At 38.0% G+C, this 22,500-nt stretch overlaps 1 protein-coding gene across 12 annotated transcripts in view; it reads right to left on the minus strand.

Moving 5' to 3' along the window:
• The window catches only part of ZNF536 (zinc finger protein 536), a 357,464-nt gene that overhangs the window by 253,674 nt on the left and 81,290 nt on the right, over window positions 1-22,500 (minus strand). The window lies entirely within an intron of this gene.

Raw genomic sequence — 22,500 nt, forward strand, 5'->3', positions numbered from 1 at the left:
TTCATTGACTTCAAATTTCAAATTGAAGTTTGAATTTGACATTCATTCTGTAGATGTAACAGCATCAACCATTAATCAGGGAATAGAAATAATACCACTCAATTTATATAATCTATGCACTGTGGCCACAATGTATACTTCTAGATATATAATCTCAAAATTTTAAAGTATTAGCTGCTTAAGTAGATCATGTGGTACATCCCCTCCCTCTTCTAACTGGCTGATTTATGTAACTGAGCAACCAAACAAAAATCTGAGATGTGTGTTCAGCTGTAATGCTCACAATTTACATTGTGTATTGAATCCTGTAAATATGTAACTCATGCAATCAGGGAACAGAAGAAATAACATGATTTAGGTAACCAGCTACAACTATAAATTTGTAAATAATCTAAACAAAAACCTCTACAAATAAAAATTTTTAAAATGTATTATTCACTGAAGAATTCTGTGAGTAACCACTGAATAAATACTTTCCACATTCACAAGAAAAGAAAAACTCCAAAATGTATCTAAGGAGTCACTATGAATTATTTGTTCAGATCTACCTACCCAGTGACTCTTCCCTCCCCCCCTTAAACTACATCTATATAAATGGAAATTTGAATGCTATACTTTCTAATGCACTATCTTTGTGGATTAGTTCATTTTTAGGCAAGTTACAGGAGATCCAATGCAAACATTTACATCTACTAAAAGGAAAAAAAAAGAAGAAAAAAGAAATACAAAGTTACCAAAACCATTACAGACGTTATTTGAACGGAACATTTCAACCCTGCTGAATGCTTACATCCTCTCAGTTATGTCTTTCTGGTCTCTTTTCCAGCCGTTTTTTTTCAAATACATACATACCTTCACCCAGGCGAGCAGGTGCCATTGACTAAGACAATGACAGCCACTAAGTGCATTTCTTTCCTGTGATTGTTTGAGTTGCCAAAAATTTTGCTGTTGCCAAAGCATGGCCTGCTTTTCTCAACTTAGTTGGTTTTTTGGTTGCTGTTCAGTGTTTAAACATCTTAATCTTTAGAGAAATTGGTTATGGTAAAGAATGAGAAAAGGAGGAAATACAATTTAAATGAGCTCATGCCTTCTGCTTAAGCTCAAAGAAAGAAACTCAAACTTTAGAAATGCAATTTCCAGGTGAAGATGAAAGATCCCCTGTTATGTCTCTGTAAACCAGAAAACAACTGACACTTAGCAAGTTGTCCTGTCTCAGACAGAAACAGTGTGGATGAATCTGGCTAGTCCACTTGCACTTCTCTTTCTGAAATCACTAATAAAGTTTGAGAGGGGTTATTTTTAAAGCAGCTCTTTGAGTGTTCCAGCTCACTACTGTCAGCTTCAGATCTCAAATGTAATTTGATTTATAATTACATTTTAAAAACTAGCATTAAAATAACATTAGAGGGGTCATCATCTGAACTTTTTAATAGTTAGGCACGTAGCATACATTTAGAAATGGATCTCCAACAGGATTCATCTGGAACATATTCTGACTGGAATTCCTTCCTTCAACCATTTCAGTACCCTGCTGAAGCTTGGTGTGCCAAGAAGCCATTGTGGAGCCCTATATTTCAGTGTTGTTCCAAATGTAAATGGACTGAAATACACTGCTCGACATTCATTAGTCGAAGTCTTTTCTTGCATTATAGTCAGGCCCATGTTTGTAAACACCGATGGGTGAGAAAGTGCTGGAGAATCTGGAATTAGACCTCTGCACTGAAAAGATGTATGTTACATCCCTTGCAAAATCCAGTTGGCTCCATTGCTCCTGAACATTGGAGCGGCTTTAATTTTCTTAGCCTCTGTGGCACAGATTGATTTAGGGGCACTGACATCTCAGAACTACTCAAATTGATCAGGTTATACTTGTGCCAGCCAAAACGCATGTACAGAGAAAAAGCAGTGGTCCCAACAACTGTTAATACATGGATGTCAGCTGAGAACTATCTGTCCCCCCAGCTGTGCAAACAACTCAAACTGGCATTCAATGAACTTCACAGTATTGTGCCTGTAGCTGCAAGCCTGGCACCTCCTGAATGCAAGATGGGGTTCAGACGGGACACAGGCTCATTGCTAAATTTGCCTTGTTCTCCAAGCCCAACCTTCTGATAAGAAAACTTCCCAATGAATCAGTTCCACACTGGTGCCTGACTACAATTTCAGAGGCAAAAGACAGACAAGGAATTCAGTTTCTGAATGCCAGTGCTAAAGTAAATGATCTAGTAAAAATAAATAAATAAATAAATAAAAAGCCTGTGCCTTAAAACCAAGTTTGAAATTTTATAGGCTTTTACTCCATAATTTGTACTTGAGCCTTCTGTTATTTTTAAACAAATCTAATTTCTTACAGCTGTGAAATTTACATTTTAAGAGTGTCTAGTGGCCATGTGCATTAATTACTTTATTGTAATATTTTAATGAGTTTGGGGTTCAACTCTGAAAGAATCCTGCTGAATCCTTGTTTCCCCACAGAATTACACTAGAACCTGATTCAGTCACAACTTCGCACACCCTGATCCAAACCCTGATGGACTTGCACAACATTTTCAGTTGTCTTATAAAGTCCCGAACTTTAAAACTGGCTCCAAATTTTAGGACTTCTCACCAAACTAGCACTACCCTGAGACAGGAGCAGAGCTAGGCTTTGAGAAAGTTTGTATTTAGAGCTGAACTTGCTGGCTGAGCCTGATCTCAATGGAAACAGGTAGCAAAATGCAAAATTCACCTGTGACAGCTAACATTTGGCCAATCTTGTTGTTAATGTCACTTAGGCAATGATGCAAATACTTCCATCTTAGTATGTATGACATAAAAACATTTAGGGCTAAAAGATTAACACCCCCCACAAAAGAGTACCTAAATTCACCAGGGAAGATTGGAAACACACTACTGGAAGATTTCCACTTTGTGCAAAAGAGTTGAAAAGCATTACAATATCCATACTTCTGCCACAGTATTCCCTTTATGGATTTTGGTGGTTTGTGTCATACTAAATTATTTCTTCTTCAGCTGTGAGCATGCATAAGTAGTGGTGGGAGATAAGTAAAATGAGATTGTTTTTTTCAGGCAGTTTTCAGGACTTAGTGTCTGTGCTTGCAATGTTGCAGGTGTAACTACTCATCTTGGGGACTGAGGCAGAAACCTTCAGACCACTGTGGATCTCTGCAATTTGAACTGAAAGGATAAACCTTCTTAGAGCATCTAAATGCACTTTAATTCTCTATGAATAAGCTAAAGATGCAAATACGTAACACAATGAACAGCAGGTTCAAGTACAAACGCAGAAAAATGTAGGAAAAGTGGGACTGACTGTTTTAGTTGACTGTGGTAATAGTAAGAGGTTCATCAGTTGTCAAGTGCAACCACACATGCTGCACCCACAGAGTCGCGCTTGGAAGTCTGACCATTTATGTCCGCAACTCTCACCTCTCTTTGCTAGGGCAAATGCAGAATTGTAACTTCAATGAGCTACCCAGCTTTTAAAAAAGCATGTTTTTAAACCACTTACAATAAGAGCAACAGTTATTATTCAGTACATGCTTTTTATCAGATTGAAGATAAACTTTATTATAACTGGTGGAGATGGTATCAATGATTTGTGGTCTATGAGAATTCTGTAATGAGAAATGGTAATCTGTCTTGGGGCAAACAATATTGTTCTGTTTACTATGCAATTAACAATATTAAGTCCAGATTCTATAACTGATAGCTGAAAACAGGGGTGGTAGGAAGAAACTGGAAGCACTGGAAACTTTCACAGGACAATTATCTGAGGACTATAAATTGTTTATGGTGCTTTAGCCTGACATTCTCTCTTATCCTCACAAAAATGTTCCTCACTGCTCCAGAGATGTTCGCTGTAAAAGTATCCAGACTGTAAGCAGTTTGGGGCAAAGCCAGAATCTCTCCTTGTCACAAGTACTGAATGTACAGGATAGTGCAGTAACTTCATTTTCAGAAAAGCAGCAATAAAATCGCAAAAAAAAAAAAAAAGAAAGCAAAAATAGTTTTACTTTAGAAAAAGTATGACAATGAACCAACAAGAATGACATAAAAAGAAGTAAGACACAATCTCTGATTCCTGGCATATTTGGTGTAAAATAAAGAGTACCTCCCTTGCATTTAATTTCTTCTTTAATTTTATAGACGGAGTCCCATACCTTTGTGTGACTGAAACCCTGGACTTCTTGTTTACTTTTAGATCAGCCTTAAGCAACCACCATATGGAGCTGTGAACACCACAGACATAGCAGAAACGGTCCTTAACTAATGGTCAGAGTAAATTGTATTGGGAGTCAAGTGGGGCCACTTTCAAGTGGCTGGTTAAGACAAGGGCTGACCTATAATGGAGCTTCTCTGTAAAACAATACATTTTATACTTTAAAGTACAGAACCATAAGTATGACTGACCTCAGAAATCTCACTGCCTTTTTTAGTCTGTTCCTTAGCTGTACACATGCAGTCCAGCCCTTTTGGCTCTGATTCTGCAGCAGTAATAATTTTGAGGTTCCCTCAACGGGAACTCGGGCAGAGCTATGGCACAGCACTTTTGTAGTGAACAAGCAAGACCTATAAAGTGCTAGGGTCTTTCTAGCTAAACTGATCGTCAAAAAAAAAAAAAAAAAAAAATCAAATGATCGTATTCTTAAACTAGCCAATTCCATTTGTAACTCTCTGGAAATGCGATGCTCCACAGAGAGCTCCATTGCACCCAGCAGGCAAAAGCCACATTTAAGACAGCATGACGCACCAGCACTCTGGCAACCAGGATGCTACAAGGAAGTGACTGCTTCTGGCAGCCTTGCAGCCCCTCTCCTGCACCTCTCACTCTTAAGGATCGGTGCCTTAAATTCCCATATACCACTGAATAATAATGTCTGGCTTATCCAGAAGATTAGCAGTTTATTCCACCTTTGTTCTCTGCCTGCTTTTAAGATGAGCAATGAATGACACCGCAGCAGGCATAACCCTCCGGCACAAAAGCTAACAAAATTGTAGGATGTTTTAAGGAATGATGTAAAACTTAACAGAGAGTTTTAGAAGGGTATTTCTACACAGAATCTCTATATAAAACGCAATGCTACATGGAAGTGCTCTCAAATTCGTTTTACCTTCCTGAAGACTACAACAAAAAAAATCAGCATCAAATGTCTGCAAGAGCAACCTCTTCAAAACTGATAAAAATACAAACAGTTTCAATGAAATGTGCAGTAAATTTGGGGGTTTCCTTTGCACAAGATAACACCGAATCAAGGAGTTTCACAGCAAGAAAACAAACAGTAAAATTAAATGGGAGGAGAAAAATGATGGGAGTATAAAACTTCATGTTCCTGTATCTAATGTGCCAGTGATTGGTGGAAGTTACACACAAACTTCTACTTTTTATAAAACTATTGTTTTGAGGGAAAACACTCAATAATTACTATTTAAGGGCTTAATTCCTTTTTTCTGAGGGGGTCCTGGGTCTGGTCATCGTTCATTGCTATTGCTTAAAATTTACTCCCAGATTAAGAAGTTCTCCCACACTAATAAACAGGTATAATAATTTTCTCCAGAGAGCAATTTTTTTCTTTCAGTAATTAGCCTACTTAAATATTTTAATGGAACTACTGACGTACAATAGCACAAAAGGTCTTCTGACCATAATATAAAGTGAGAGATGACAATCCTAAAAACTTTTGTATGAAGGTCTAGGATTTACAAAAAAGGCAGCTCTAAAACTATTTTTAAAGGTCATAAATTAGGTACTCTCTTAAATGTAATTCAATCATCCACTGTTATAGTAGCTTGATTCTATTAGTTGTCCTATGCGTTTTACAAAACAGAACTCCATTAACATTATTCACTTATAGTTTCCCTCTATAAGTGGATATTCTGCTCAACAGGCTTTAAATAGATTTTTTTTTCCCCCTGAAATTGCTTTTAAGCATACTTTTACTCAAAGGGCAAAGTAGGCATAGGATTATGCTTGTACTTCATGCAAAGGATACATTTTCAGCAATCAGAACCACATTCCTATGAAGTAAAAATACTTTATATAAGCCGATTGTTTCTATCCCTCCTAACCTTGCTCAATAAGGACTCTATTCTGATCTTTTGAGTTACACACAAGTTTTCCAATTTGGCTGAATAAAGGTATCTTGTTGGGCAGCTTGATGAGCATATTCTGCGTCTCGAATTCTGACCTTGGCATGTTCAAGGTGGATCTCAATTATAAGACTCTACTCAGAGGGGAAAAAATATTTTAAATTTTTTGGTAAAAAAAAATCAGGATTTATTTTACTTTCTTCAGTTAAAGAATGCAGTACAGAACTCCTGCTTTTACATACCTTGCTTTAGTGAATGAGTGAAAATATAAACCTTGATAAAGACACCACAACACATATATAGCCACAAGTTTTTCACAGCAATTTACCTAGCCTGTAATTATATTTTGGCTTCAAAAACATCTACTATAGATCATTCATCTCTGATTTCATGTTGATTTAACTGTGAATAAATGTGTGCCTTCACATCTCACAATTCAGATTATTCTGAACAAGATAAAAAAATACACAAGTACATGCAGAAGAGCATAGTGCTGGGCCAAACCACATATCCCATAGCCAGTCTCAAAGGATCTTAGCCACCTTGCGACATTGAGTCACATACCACAATAATCTGACACCCGAACAGACCCTGACCCATTGCAATAGTGTAGTTGCAACACCACAATCTGTACATAAAAATGTGTATGTCTAGAGAGCCAAATCCTCCTTCAGCTGGTTACCATATTCTATGTTCATGTCTTATTTCTTAAAACAGGACAGATGGCAGAAATCACACACTGTTGTTCTTTTCATTGGCCACGCCAATCCCAGATAATCAAGTCAGTCAGTCACCAGCAGATACTCTTTTCTCAGAGGAAAGGGTTGAATTTCATCTGACCACTGAGCTGCAGCTTGCACTTGAGGTTCTAATTTTCTTCTGGTCTTAGCCCATTTCTGTCTCGCTCTGGCACACACTGCCCTAGTAAGTACATTTATTACCTCAGTAATTCCTCTGGGGGCTGTCTTACTTTCACTTTATATCTGGACTCACATAAGCATCTCCCCATTTTACAAGGAAACATTTATTAGCCTCTGATAGGAGTTTCCTGTTCCATCATGCTGAATCCCATTGTCTATTATTCTTCAAAAGCAGGCTAACAAGTTGCACACTCCTGGGCAGCTCTCGTTTGTGGCATACAAGTGCTGGCAGTGCAGTGCAGGTGCGGAGAAGGCACACAGGGGACGACCGGGCGTTCTGGGTTTTCTTCCGATCCTGTTTGCAAACCCTTGTTCAGCTGGCCACACACGCAGTCATATGGGACCCTTACGCTCTGGTAGCACTCACCAGACACCAGTGGTACTGGGTGGCCCAGCAATTTCTAGGGTGCCCCATTCATGCTCCTTGTCCATGCCCTTGGGACCAGTGCAGGAAAGGACTATGAAAGTCTCCTTCACCCAAGGATTTCTCAACTATGAGGTTGATCTTATTACTTTGGGACACTTGAACAGTAGAGGGTAAGCCTATTATATCACAAAAACAGGGATTTCTGCTGTAATTCCTCCAGTTCCCAGCTAATTATCTTACTTGAGAACTGCTCATGGCTTTTTCCTGGTAGTTGTGGGTCATCACTGCATATTCCTGTTTCTCCAGGTCCACTCTGCAAAACTCAGTGTAGCAACTGTTCGGTAGAGCTGGCACTGTCCAAAAACTGTTCAGCCTTCCACAGTGTTCCACAGGAAACTTTGGCCATATTCCCCCCCCAACCATAGCACAATCAGATCTTCAGAGGAGGTAAAAAAGTATAATTGCTAGAAAATAAAATTGCATTGATTTACCCCAGCTGAAGGGACCCACCTTAGGGACAAGAAAAAGATTTCAATGCATAGTCTATTTTACTAGAAACCATGCAAAGTCTCTCATCCACATCAGCCTGCTATTTTTTACTTCTGTGTAAGCAGATAACATTTGTATTCATCTGCTCACTTACAAATAAAAAACATTTTTACACGGGGTGGATTGGAGTGGCCTTTTTCTTTTTTTTCCTCCTTTTTTGGTTCCCATTATTTTATATATTACACACATGTTCTGTCAGTGAAGCTCACTTTGTTATCTGAAACATCTGTGGTACCCTGCTGTGGAGAAGGCCAACACTGCTGCTGCTGTTGCTGCCTGTCTTTATTAGCCACTGATTTGCTGATGTAGTCTTCTGACAGTGTGTAGTGCTCCGGTTCACCTCCGTAATGCCAGGGCTGCATGGCAGAAACAATGGGATTCTGTGAACTGGCAGAGAGGTCATGTTGGTTCACATATGGCAGTTACCATCTATATGAAGATATGAAACCAAGATTTCATATGTGCATTCATGCAGGCACCAATTTTTCTATTTCTAAAGAAATGTATGTGAATTTATACATAAGCTGAAAGGATAACACCCTTGCAAAGAAGGTATATACTCATCAAAATGAAAGGACCTCCTACCTGAGGCTTCCACAAGGTCTGGCTGTCGAGCAGCCATAATATTTCTCATTCTTTGGCCAAAGTTACCAAAAGTTACCTGGATTGATTTCTTTTAGCCTTATTTTCAGGTGCTTTTTACAGTCATAGTCCTGACCTACTGCACAGTCCCCATGAAACTCTCTGGGATCTACTGTTACTGTAAAGATTATTACCTAAGGTATATAAGAAGTACGGATTTCTTATGGAGCCATGACAAGATTTTAAAAGATCAACTTAAAGATGAAAAATCTGTCTATGTTTCTTAAATAACATTTTTAAAGATAAAATATTCAGGTCACTTGATAGGAAGTGAAGCTATTTCTATGTATTTTATACATTTATTTTCTGCAGACAATAGCACCTTGGTAAAATCAGCTTAACCATTTCCCCCCCGAAAAATCAAAACCATCTTACCTTTATATGGATTGCTTATGCAACAAATGAGTGAAGTATATACTCCATTGAAGAATCTGAGAAATATGACTTTTAGACCACAAAACTTAACAAGAACATTGAGGGGAAGATGCAAGAACAACTCACAAAAACACTCACATTGACCAGATCTCCAGCTGATGGTGTTCCTTTTACATGTCTATTGTTTTAAGAAACAGCTCTCTAATACAAAGACAACAAGAAGTTAAAGGCACTTCCCTCCCGTTAAAAAAAAAGATTTATTGATGACATAAAAACCTGAGCTGAGTTCTGAGTCCCATAGGTAAACTCAAACCAGCTTTTCGTAGGTTTTCCGGATCTCCCAAGGACTCTGGGCCTGATTCAAAGAATAATTATGGTATGGAAACATCATGTCACTGCTGTCACAGATCTTTTACATGCAAGTCAGCATGCATGTGTGTCCAATTCAAGATTCAAAATTGAAGACTTATGTGGAGATAATTATAAATGAAAATAAAACACAGCTTTTGAAAAAACACCCCATTTTCTTTATGAAATAATTGATCACCTAGCCCCAGTAGGAAGGTTCAAAAGTTACTATATAATGAAGTGCTAGTGGCAGGCAGCTTGCTGTATCTTTCAGGAGCAAGACCATGATGACAAGAAAAAGGAATCAAGAAAATAAATGCCACAAAGGCATCTCTCCCCTCCTCACCTCCTTTTTGCCTGACTTACTTTCAAATTTGCTTTATTTATATTACACAGCATTAGTACCCCCAAACCAGCTAAATTCTGTTCAAACACAGGAAGGATCTTTCCATATTTGAAATCTGAACCTCATTTCCCATGTCCTGAAAATAACTGAGATGTGATGGCAGAATATCACTGGTCTCCAAAATAATCTTCGGATTACCCAACTAACAACCTGGTGTACAGTAGAACAAGCTTCAGAACTGTTCTCTAGCCAGTTCATCCTTTTTACCTGAATTTGATGGGGAACTAATCTGATAGTCACAGGTTGTCCCCCTGCTCCAAGTATATCCTCATAGAGAGAAAGGAGATGGCGTACTGTTGGTACTGCCGCCACTTACGAAGGACTGTCTTAGAGATGGTATTTCAAATCCTCTGGAGGCCAGTGAAGTCACAGATGCTTTCCACTGCCAGAGGAGTACAAAGTACCTGAGCAATAGCAAGGATCTGATCTTAAACTTACGTGATTGTTTTAATTTGGGGGAAAGTGAAAGGAAGGAATAAAATTAATGTATAAGCATAAACAAGCCCAAAACCTGGAAGATTAATTGAAAAGACAATTCTTTTTATAAATTTTAAAACTGCAAACATATTCATCCAGGACAATTTTCCATCTGTCCAGATCCTTCTGCAGGACATATGCAGAAGATAGCTTCAAGTTAGCATATTTCTTTATATGAAGCTCTTCCTAAGATATATATGGTTGGGGAAAAAAAACCTAAACGTGCAATGGTATGTTGGAATGGTAGTAATTTCTCTTTCACCCTTTGTGTATGTCACTGTTTATTGTTACTCAGTTTTTTAACATTCATCTGAATATTTCATCCATGCAAAAATTAGTCCCAACATCTTTTTTCTGAATAATGTTTGGCGGTCATTGCTTCACAACTGCAAACAATCCTCTATTGCTATTGAGTGCTACAGTCAGGCTCGTTTCACGCTGGAGGTTAGAATCTGATCCTAAGTCCATTAAATCACAGAGTCTTTTTAAAGTTTAATCTTGAGAGGATTTGGTTTGTAAACAAAGGACACTATACATGGGGAAAGAAACAACAGAAAACTATGAACTTATGACTCTAACGCAACCCTGAGTTCAAATTTTGTGTGTGATTTAGCAAGAAAATTCTTAGCTTTCGGCAGCGGCGCACACGCCCTGGCATGTGGGCAAAGCTAAACTGAGCATTGATGCTCACATCCAAAACACACATATGGATCCCATTTTACCATAGACGTGATTCTTCATGTGCAAAACATGTGTCTGACTGGTTTTCTTTGGCTTTTTTAAGATGTGCTGCTTTTTCTTTGGTGGGGGCAGGGAGCAGAGAAGTGAATAGATAATTTGTGTGGTACCTGAATATACATTATCTATGAAGAGAACGGCCTAGGATTCAAGGCCAGGTAAAAAGCCTGTACTTCAGCTGAAAGTACCAATTTCAGCAAACAACCAAATGCCAACAGTGAGAAACTTAGTCCACTATGCAGCTTCTGCAACATGTTAATCTATCCCACTCTGTAATTGCTAGATAGGAAAGGGAAAAAGGGCTCCAGATGCTAATAACTTGGAAGTGGTAATTAGAGGAGTCCACATTACTGCCGCGAGACTCCCATCTTCCCTTGATTACTGGAAAGAAAATTTTGTCCAGTGGGTCTCCTTCTCGCTTCCAAAACATGCAGCACTTCTGTGTTCCTAAGCTCCCTCTCCTCACTGAACGCAAAAACAGGAGCTCAATTGGGCCTGGCAAACTTTTTTTTTGCCTTCTCCAACATTGGAGGATGCTGTATTTCCCATAGAAAATGTAGGAAATATTCACAAGGTTATAAGGTAACCTAACAGGAAAGTACCACAAGCCCCAACTTTTAGCTATACAAGATAAAAACTGCCTCCTGCAGTCCCAGCCTGAGTGTGACAGAGAAAAAGAGTCTGCTCCCCGTGCTTTAAAGGGTAAGAAATAGCTTTAAAGGGTAAGAAATATCTTTAAAGGCTCATTGAGTGTTTAGAATCTCTGGGACCACAAAGACAAAGTAAGTCTGGAAAGGGTCTGAACATCGCATGAGAAAGTAAAAGGAAAAATACACTTATCACAAAGAGGGAATGCATTTGTATTATTGTATTGAAAAAGCACAAGGCTACAGTGACAGGCTATACATTTTTCTCTTGGACTGTAACCAATATTTTCCATTTCAAGTAACAACAATGTAACAAAGAGAGACTCAGAATTAATAGAAATTATGGACATAAATCGGTAGGCACTCAGGTAAAAGAGAACCTCAAATCCAGGTCTCGTTAAAGGAGAAAAGGTTAACTAGCCCTTTGAGCAACCCTGGGATCCATTTACACTGCTGACAAACTCACCAAAAAAGTATACTTAAATTTTACCGATGATGTCCATCTTTATAGTTCTCAGATTCATAGCCCAGAATGTTGTGGTAAATTTTTGGCAGTGAAAAGCATCTTTTTTTTATCCCTGAAATTTAACATCACACATAACACTAAACCTAATCTATGATTCCAAATAATAATAATAGCAGCAATAGTAACTACATGGTTCTGCAGTGATGAGAATTAAGTTACGGAAATTTCTCAATTCTACTTTTTCTGATTTGATATGTCATTTCATTAAACAACCATGAATTATTGAATACTAATAATTTTAAATCAGTGATGCGCCTTAAGATATACATTGAAACATCAGCTGCTCATTTAAAACAAACAAACAAAAAAACCCCAAGCAAACAAACAAACCAGGACTGAACTGTATGGAGAATGTTAGCCAAAGACAATGTACATTAGCAAAGCTGGAGCTGGAAGATGAACAATCTCTCCTCCATTTTAAGACCCAATCCTACATTTGTTTAGTGCATGTAAATCCCTGTGATTTTCTAACAGCTCCATCAAACCTTGGGAGATAAGTCTTATAACTGAAACTAAAACTGACAAGTCCTTTTCTTCCCCCTACACAGACTTGTAAAAGAGAAGGACTGTGAATATTGTAAAAAAAAAAAAAAAATCAATGCAAAGTTATTTAGCACAGGTGTTCCTGTTATTGTGCTACATTTGGAAAGCCCACATATTCAGCGCACCTTCAATTCGCACACCCAGCTGCGTGAGGTGGTGGTCTATTGTTAGTTTACAGGTTTGCAATAAAAAGCATGAAGTAATATTGGCAAGCTCAGGAGCTTTTTTTTTTTCCTTATGATGTCTCCCTGCATCTATTTATCTAGTTCTCCTTGCTTTGCTTCTGCTTTTGTATTCAGCATATTCAAAAAAGGGTCAGAATAGGTTTTAAAGATGTAATGCCATGCTCAAGCCTTTTGAACACTAGGAGAAAACCTCAAAAGGTTCACGCATAAGGGAACAAAGATATAAGGATAGCTTTGAACCTGAGGGGCTCTCTCACTGCAAGCAAGTGCATTGCCAGCATGTCACAGGTGTACACCACATGAGCAAGTGAAAAAATAAAATGCGATTGTGAAGGGGTGTGATGCTGATGGGTCCGAGCCCAGAATGCATTAATCCCAGGGTGAATGTGTGCATCTGTTAGATATTTATGTAGTTCCTACTAGTAGTTTGTACAGATATCTAAGCAGGTGAACGTCAACAGCTTTGAAACCATATGTTAAAGGGAACCTGTGAGATGGTACGAGAGGGCTATCAGGCATTATGGGTCTGACAAGGGAGGGCGGACACCTACCGATTATAACATTGCCCTGGTTAGTCGGGACTCCTGGGCCCTATGTCAGACTCCTGCTGATTTAGCGGTGCAACACTGGGGCAGACAACTGAATCTTCCTCTCCATTTCCCCATCCTTGAACAAGAGACACTAAATATGACTACAGAATGACAATTTTCTTTCTTCCCTCTCTAATTTCTAGCTTTTAGGGGACAATTTTTAGATGCTGACTTTAGTTTGTTGGAAGAAAACGGAGTCAAGATCTCTGTCTCCTGGTAGTTACAGGAACACGCTACAGCAGAGGAGAACCAAGTCCCGTTCCTTTGTGTAGTTCAGAGATTGTTTTACTCTTGTTTTTATATTTTAACTCTGAGTCACTCAGACTCGGGAATGGCATGCATGTGAACTTGGGTCATCCCATTTCCCAGGGTAGTCTCCTGACCACCAGACTGTACGCTTGGTAGGTACATATAAGTACAGTTGAATCCAACATATTTTCAGAAAGAAAAAAAAAATCCACTTTAAGAAAAACAATGCACTTCCCAAAAGTGACATTTTGTCTATGAAGTTTACTTTCTCTACTAAATATCCTCAGCAAGGAACCGTGAGAATTCATTCATCTTTGAATGAATTTATAAAACATGCTGAGAGGTCTCCGGCTGAAATGTGTGAATTTTTTTTATGATTAGCACAGAGTACTAGAATCTAAAAATTGTCAGTTTACACACCACTTTAACCTAGACGACTCAGTTTCTGCCACCATACATGACTTTTAGGAAATGAAAGGAAAACTGTTTTCACATTAAATGCTGAGTTTCTAAAGGAGGTCTGTTAGGAAAATTTTCCTTCAAATTAAAATTTTCTGTAAAATGGAGAAAACAAATCTCTCAAATCCCCTCCACTTCAAATAGCCTAGCAACTACCTTGAACCCTCAATGGTTCAAGTTACTCTCAAAGGTAAGGGAATCAAAAACTAGCTTTGGAGTCCTATAAGATCCTGTTGCTAGAGGAGTAATTCCACCTTTGAAAATCTTGGTGCGACTAAGTGAATTCATCAAGAGCTGCAATTTCATTTTGTCCTCAGTGGTTCATATACATACACAGTGCTGCAGAAATATGCCTTCCTCCCCCTTTTGAAGTATTATGGCCTCACTGAAAAACACTCAGGAAGAATCCACCCATAGTACACGGGTTGCATAGTTTAGCATTGCCCAAACTCTGCTCCCAAACATTACCAGTCCACAGCAGATCCCATGAATTTCAACAGCTCCACTGAGACTACTGCTAAGTGCTTCTGAAAAAAATCTAATCACAGCTTCCCATCCTCTTGTATGTCTACCTTTTACAACACCAGAACACACACTCTATAGTAGCCCTTTTCAATTTGTTTCCCCCATACTTCCCTTCCCAAGAGGATATTATTCATACCCTACTCCTTCACAATGTAATTAGCTCGTTCCAATCCTTGGAAATGAAACATTCACCCCTTCTTTTGCCCCAATCCTCAGGAACCTCTTGCAAGGGTCCTCTTGTAGCTCACCACCCCACAGGGTAGAGAAAGACACACCATAATTGCTCTACACTTGGTACCAGAAAGAGAACAATCACACTTGCCTTTTATTACTTTGCTTTACTTTAATGAAGCACAGTTAATAAAGAAGGCATGTATGTAAAGTCAGTGGTATACCAGAGACCTACCACCTTTGTTGTTTGAGACTCCTTCGAGTGCCCTGCAGGACTCCCCTACTCTAGCACCTGGTCTAGCACGGGCAAATCTAGGTCTAGCGTTGTAGTGGCACAGCTCCACGGAAAGGGCAAAGCCACAAATTACATCTCCACTGTGTATTAGAAAATATTAATTGAGATTTTTAATTTTGGGAGATGTGCATTGCAAGGCATCTACAAAATATGCCCCAAACATTCTCGGGAATACAGCTCGGGAATACAGTGTTCGATTAAAATTGAGCAAAAATCAGTCTCTCATCCTTCTATTTAAAAAATGAGAATTCATTTATTCAGCTTAATTCAAAGATTAAATATGATTAAAATTTCTATAAGATGTCTAGCTTTTCTGAAATAAACTGCAGTGGCCATCAAAATATTGATAGTCATTGGTAAATTACTTCTGGTGTTTAATCAATGTTATTTTTTTATCATCCAATTTTTTCTTCAAGTCAGCTTCTAACACTAAACTACATTTCATCAAGGTTGGTAAAATGTTTAGAAAGGAACAGATGTCAGAATATGGGGATTGCCAATAACACTGATGGAAGCCAGTAATTTCTTTCCTGTCCAAAGGCAAAAGAATGAAGAATAATCTAGACTGTATACAATAATACAAGATTTACTACAACATTAATGGCTATAAAAAGTAAAAGTATACAAAAGCTATCTCCATTTTTTTCAAGACATCACTAAGGGCAGTGTTTTTCAATTTGAGACAATTTTTACTGGAAAATGAAAGGTCTATGTATTCTTAAACCTTTAAATATCCATAAAATACAGATGAAGACACAGCCTAGCATTAGTTGCTTCTAAATATACTTGTATATTAGTCTATTGTGTAAGTTAATAATTTTGCCAAATCTCAAAAAATGTGGATGCAATCTTTCCTTTAAGAAAGCTGCTCAGCTTGTTATTTACAGATTGTAACATTTACATAAGAGTTTGGTTTAACAAGAGATATAAATAAAGATAAAACCCTTAGGACTTCATTCTTTAAACTGCCCTCTAAAAATCTGCCCTACAATTTGCACACTGAATTTTGTGCAGACTATTCTTGGAAGCCTTTTGTGAATTAGGGAGAACTGACTCGAAACAGGGGCTGGTTAATCACAATTTTGCAAATTGTACGTAGCAATCATCCTCACATTGTGAAATTCAGATCTATAAAATGCTGATGTTTTAAAGCTGAAAGATAAATAAGCTAAGTAGGACTACTTTGCTAAGGAAAAAAAAAAAAAGAAAGAGTAGAAGACCCCTTGCAAAGAAATCCTTAAAATAAAAATAATTAAGATAAGTGAAGTGGCATCATAAGTAAAGGGTATCTCCATTCCATAACTTAACTGCAAGCCCAGCCTGGAAAAAATTTTACCACCTGACTGTTTCTGCCCCAGTCTTATATCAACACTCACCTGAATATACCAGGCAAATTCCTGCACTTCCAAGAATAAACCTGTGGGAGGTTTACTATTTTAGAAGGCTTATGTATATTGTCTACAATCTGGAAAAGCCCTCCAGTTGAGGAACAACTGGTGAAACTTCACTCTTTCACATGTCTATTGCTGACTGTCATCTTTGCACCCAATCAAAACTGCTTTGATTAAATATCAGGACAGTCACTTGAGTATCAATTGCAGCAACATGGATACGATACTTTATGATGCATGTTGAATGCAAACACTTGAGAATAATAGCTGGCAACTACAAAGTTTGAGGGAGAAGGAGCAGAATTTATGTGGAAAAGATGATGCCTCAAAGACGACATTTTTTGTTCTGCTTTCAAGCTGCAGCTAATGTAACTTCATCAACATTTAGAACAAAGCTGACTCAAGATTCTTCTTTTCCACACAGGTTTTGCAACTCCTAGCATTTAGTATAAATGAAGGTCTCTTTCTATTTATTTTCCCTTATCTGTTGCAGAAAGACCTTGCCGAAATGTTTCGAGCGTATAAGGGTATACTGAAATTAATGTAAAGTATTTTCTGTTATCAATGTAATTCTAATGACAAGAACTTTCCACTGGGCTTCAGCCATGACACAGTGTGCGTTGGTCACCCTCCTGCCATTCCAAGCCCCCTCACTACGGACACAAGTCACAAACAGTAGAAACTTTGTTTTCCTGATGTTGATCCTCCCCAAAGGTCAGGTTTCTTACCTCAAACATTCCAGCAGTTGCTTAGACTGCTATTCAGGAATTTTGTGTAACATTGCTTCTAGAAAGCAAATATTTATGTTAGTAAATACCATTAAAGTATTACTGTTATACAGGTATTCTCATTAGTAAACTGCTAAATATGAAAAAGAGAACTTTAAATGGATGGAAACATTATATTTGTATATTAAACAAACTTTACCACGTTACTTTACTATGCAAAGTGTTTTATCAAACACGAAGTTCAGCCATTAACTCTTTTTATGGGAATTAATGTTTTCAGAATTAATACAAATTCAGAATTCAAGCCTTTGCTACAGAGGGCAAGCAGAGGCAGAAAGCCCTACAAAGAAAAAAACAAATTGGTATTACCAGGATTTCATAAAAGTAGTGGTCAGGAAAAAAAGAAAAAAGGAAAATAAAGGACCCGCAGGTACCTTACAGAGGGATGAAATAAGAACATTCCCTTTGAGTAGGAGAGGCTTACCTTCAGGTCTGGATCTGAATAAGGTAGATCAGGTATTTAGCTTCACACATCGTAAGTGAGTAACCTCAGCATCAGACTAGGTTATTCTAGTAGAGCACATTCACTCACCCACTCCTATTGGAGCTCACCCGTTTATTTTCCTTTTTCCTTTTTTAATTGGAGCAAGCATTTAACCTACAGCTTCATCAGCACAAGAGAATGCCAAAAGGACAGAGTTCAGGAATCTCTCTCAAAATATGTATTATTTATTCAAATAGAACAGCTTGAGCAATCTTGGCCAATGAAACAGAACTTTTTAATGCCTGAAATTTGTACAGAATGAAAAGAAAACTCAGTTCCATCCCACAACTCAGGTTGGAACTGAGATCTACAGAGGTAGGGCTGAGCTTCTTCCTTCATTTCCTTTGCTTCTCACCTTGGAGGTGAAGACTAGGTCAGGAAAAGCTTCTATGTTATTTATTAACTAAAAAATGGCATATTAGTGAAAGTCATAACAGAGGATCTCTCTTGGGATAAGGGAACATTAGACACTGAAAGCAGAGAAGGCCTGCAAGTGGGAAGGAGTCTTCCAGAAACGGGATCTAGATTACACAAAGTTCCCAGAAAAACTTTGGAAGATTCTTGTTTGCTATTTTGAAGACAACCTGCTGGTGAGTCCAGATGTACTAATTCAGACTTTCAAACACACATTTCAATGTGCTCCGAGTTTGTTTAAATGTAGGATAGTAAATGAGCCATTCATCATAATCTTAAATCATCTTAATATCTTAAGCCATTTCACTTGATTGAGAAATGTTGGCAGCACTGAAATTGAAAATACTGTATATTTCAGAGGTTAAATGCCCAAAACTAGATTTTTTAAAAATGAATTTAACATAATGAAGCCAAAAAAATTAATTTATTCCATCTTTGGTAAATCCCATTATGTTGGTAATTAGGCAAATGCTTTGCATCTATGTTTCTGTTACCTTCCTGAGTATTTCTACTGAAGGATTTTATTCTTTCTACAGCCCAGCTTTTATTTGTGATCTGAGAGCATCATATTTTCTATTTGTTACTGTGTTTTAGGCAAAGATGTTTCAGAAACATAAAGTTAATATGGATTCAAAGTTCACAGCACTTTAAAAAAAGATAAATAGTTATGTATCTAAGAACCCAAATGGGACTCCAGCACTGGGTGATCCACAATCTCAGTGCACTGGGATTTTCTTCAGCTCTCAGCATTGCCTCCAAATTAGCAGCAGTCAGTGCAGGTAGGCCACAGTGCAGGTACTGAAAGTACAGCTGCTCTGCAGTAATTGATTCTGTATGTTGACCCAGACATTAGGATGTTTACTGTCTGCATACAACTCCTTCACTTCATGGAAAGCTGTACAAAACTGAAACAGCTCACAATATGTCAGCCTTTTCACAGATACATCAAGCACTGTCTCTTAACATTTCTTTACTGCTTGAGAAGATTTGACTTCATGGCTCTAACAAATCACACAGACTGCCTGGACAACACAAGCTGACACCACTTCACACAAGTCCAGAGGCTGTCAGGGCAACATGAGGCATCTACTTGAGAAAACTGGAGGCAGTTGCTTTAGGAGCAGAGTATAATGTTGCTTTAAAGTCCACTATTATTTTATTGTTATGACTACTACTTAACAGAAGTACTTTGGAATTACAGAAATTGTCTGCTCAAAGCCAAACTCTTGCCAGATACTGCTGCCCACAGTCCAGCCTGAGAGCAGCAGAACTTCCTGATGCTGCCTCTGAAGGTAAAGGGATACAGACCCTGATTCCATGAGCCAGAGAGACTAAGACATACTACTAACTAAAAACAAAATACTCAAACCCTCAGAAAAAAACCAACAAACAAACTACAAATCAGTGTCAAGGTATTTTAAAATATCCCATAAAGCCCATAAGGGAAAAAGCCTTGAAAATGTGTCTCTTTGGAGACATTTGAAAATATTTCTTTGGCTACATCCACACAGGTAGGTGATCCTGAGCTTAAAATTGTGGAATGCTATAAGACAACCCATTATATTTAAAATAATATATAGGGAAGTGTAATGAGGCTAACCAAATCTGTTTTCTTCACTGTGCTTCTCATAGCCCAGTATCTCTTGCATCACTGCATATGTATGTTTGAAGGTACCTACTGCATTGAACACATGGAGCTGTTCTACACCAACTGCAGCTGTGCATGCTAACTTGGGTCATTTTAAACTTGTTTCGAATAACTTCCCCTGTTTACCAGTATTTTTAGGAAGTTTAAATCTGTAATCTCTGTGGCATACAACACTAAATGTGTGCTGCATAAGAAAATTTGAGTAGACACTCACAATTTACTTAGTTCCCTTTGAGGCAAATAAGAAAGATGCACAATACTTTCATTATCTGTCCCTAAGTGTTTTTTGTCAAATTTTGACTCTGCCACCATTCTTCAGTGACAGGCATTAGGTATGACATTTTTTGACACAATGTCAATAGTGACATCAGTAATATTTGACACAAGGCACATTGGGGTTATTTGACACAGACAATTGGATAGCTCAGGGCACTAGAGATCCAATGCTTAAAGAGTTTTACCTCCAAGTCACCAGTGAATATCTAGCCCAATGTTTTCTAACTGTTGCCAACTGATGGCTCCTCAGAGTCTTATACAGAAGGAGTTTGGGTGTATTGAACAGATGTCCAGAAAACAAAAATCAACACAATAAATTACATTAATCTGTGCCCTATGTTGAAACACCATGGAATGAATAGCCAGCGACAAAGCTATTCTTCTACTGCTATCTGTAATTCCTTTTAAAAATGGTTGAATCCCAAAGGAGACACGGGAGGATCAAATGAGTCAGAGAGCACTACAGCTCTAGTCTCCTGAATAAGATTTCTGTCTCAACAGCTTTCAGTCCCATGGCTTTCATTAACAGTTAAACGTACTTATGGGAAAATACAAATGTGAAATGTTACTTTCAATGATGTGTTTTCCAAATATTTCACAATTGGCTAATATACAGGACTCACAAATGCTGAACAGAAACAAAATGAATTACATATATGATCACTCCAGAATTTCCTAGAGTGCCACAGTCCTGATTAAACACAGCACTTCTACCTACATCCAATAAAGCACTCATCTAAGAGCAGAGTCTTGCAGTATCTGTTAGGTACCTGGCTGAGTTCCTGAATCCTGTGTTCAGCCCCAAGATCCATTACACAAAACCTGGAAGCTCTGGACATGTGCAGGAAGAGGTGTTAGTCCTGGGTACACAGGACCTACGAGGACAGTCACCTGTGTAAGGTACCTAGGTGCTTGGAGAATTTTATAGTACTAAGCATTTCACCCAAAAACTTAGAAATCTGAATTCCACTGAGTCTTTGTATAGTGCATGAATCCTCTTTTGGAGCAGACATTTTACATTTTTGTTTTATTTTAAGGTTATGCTTACGTTCAAATACCATCAGCACGTGCAACTTCACAGGAGCAGGACTTCTTTAATGAACAAGATTTTTTTAAAAAAGTTCAAAGCAAAGTGCCTTACTTATAGACTTCTGTTTTTTTAATATATACAAGTACCAAATCACAGTTAATCCATATCTAAAATGTGCTCCTTTTTCCCATTTTATATTAGTTTTGAAAAGATGATCCACATTAGCCTGTTTATCACAGGAAGTCATCAATATGACCATGTGTTCAACTGGAGAATGGTGTTCAATAGCTAGAACCAACAGCTGGGCTACCTTCAGATTTCCTGGAATACTTTTTTAAATTTATTTTAAATTAGACTATTCTAACTCCCAAACAGACTCCTTCACTGTTCTGCAAATTGTGGTTTCCCTAAAAAAAAAAAAAAAAAAAAGCAGCTATCCTAGCTGTGAATCAAAATACATGAAGCATATTCACTCTCTCTTAAGAAATTATCCCACATTGTTACATATCATAGAAAAAGAGGCAAAGCACATTTTGTTAATCATGTGTTTGGACACCCTGTCATATTGCAACTTCTCAAACAAGTTACATTTAAAAAAAAGGCATAAGAACAATATGTATTTTACTGCAACAAAAAGCATTTCTGGAGCAAACTGTTGGGCTGAACCACTAAGGAGCAGTACACCACTCCCACAAAGTAAGGATAATAAACTTGTGTGAGACTTCACAGAAACCGTGCCACAAGGCATTTTCACCTCTCTCTCAAAGTCAGAAGGGATGTACTTTCAACATGTGGGCATAAACATCTGGCATTTTCCCAACCTTTTTCCCACAAGCCCATAGCAAGTAGTCCACTGCTGATCCACGGTTCTCACCAGTCTTAGAGTTCAAAATTTCCCCTCTATAAAGCACAAAAATGCTGAATAGTAATACAGCTTCTTCCTATCACATTATTTAAAAAAGCAGGTATGTGATCAAGTCTCATTTTGCCAAAAGCTTCACATCACAAGGTATATTGCATGCTGCTTAGTCCAAATTTGGGGGGAAGCGTTGTTCTAGGCACACATAAACATTCTCATGAGAGGGATGAGTTTATGATATAATTCCAGTGTGAACAGCCACTACATTTCTGTTCGTATGTCTTTATCCAAATAAAAACACCCATTTCTCAGTGGCTGGACAACCCACTTTTATTAGTGGACATCTGCATCCTTTCCCCAGCTCAAACCTAATGTAATCTCTCCTTTCCACAGTGAGTGCCATTAGAGCCTCATTTCTGGGCGGGAACATTCAAACTAGCCACATATCATTCTACATCTCAACCATTCACTTCAGAGATTTAACAGCACATAGGGAAGAAAAGGAAGC

Source organism: Haliaeetus albicilla, chromosome 10 (assembly GCF_947461875.1).
Source record: "Haliaeetus albicilla chromosome 10, bHalAlb1.1, whole genome shotgun sequence".
Lineage (NCBI taxonomy): Eukaryota > Metazoa > Chordata > Aves > Accipitriformes > Accipitridae > Haliaeetus > Haliaeetus albicilla.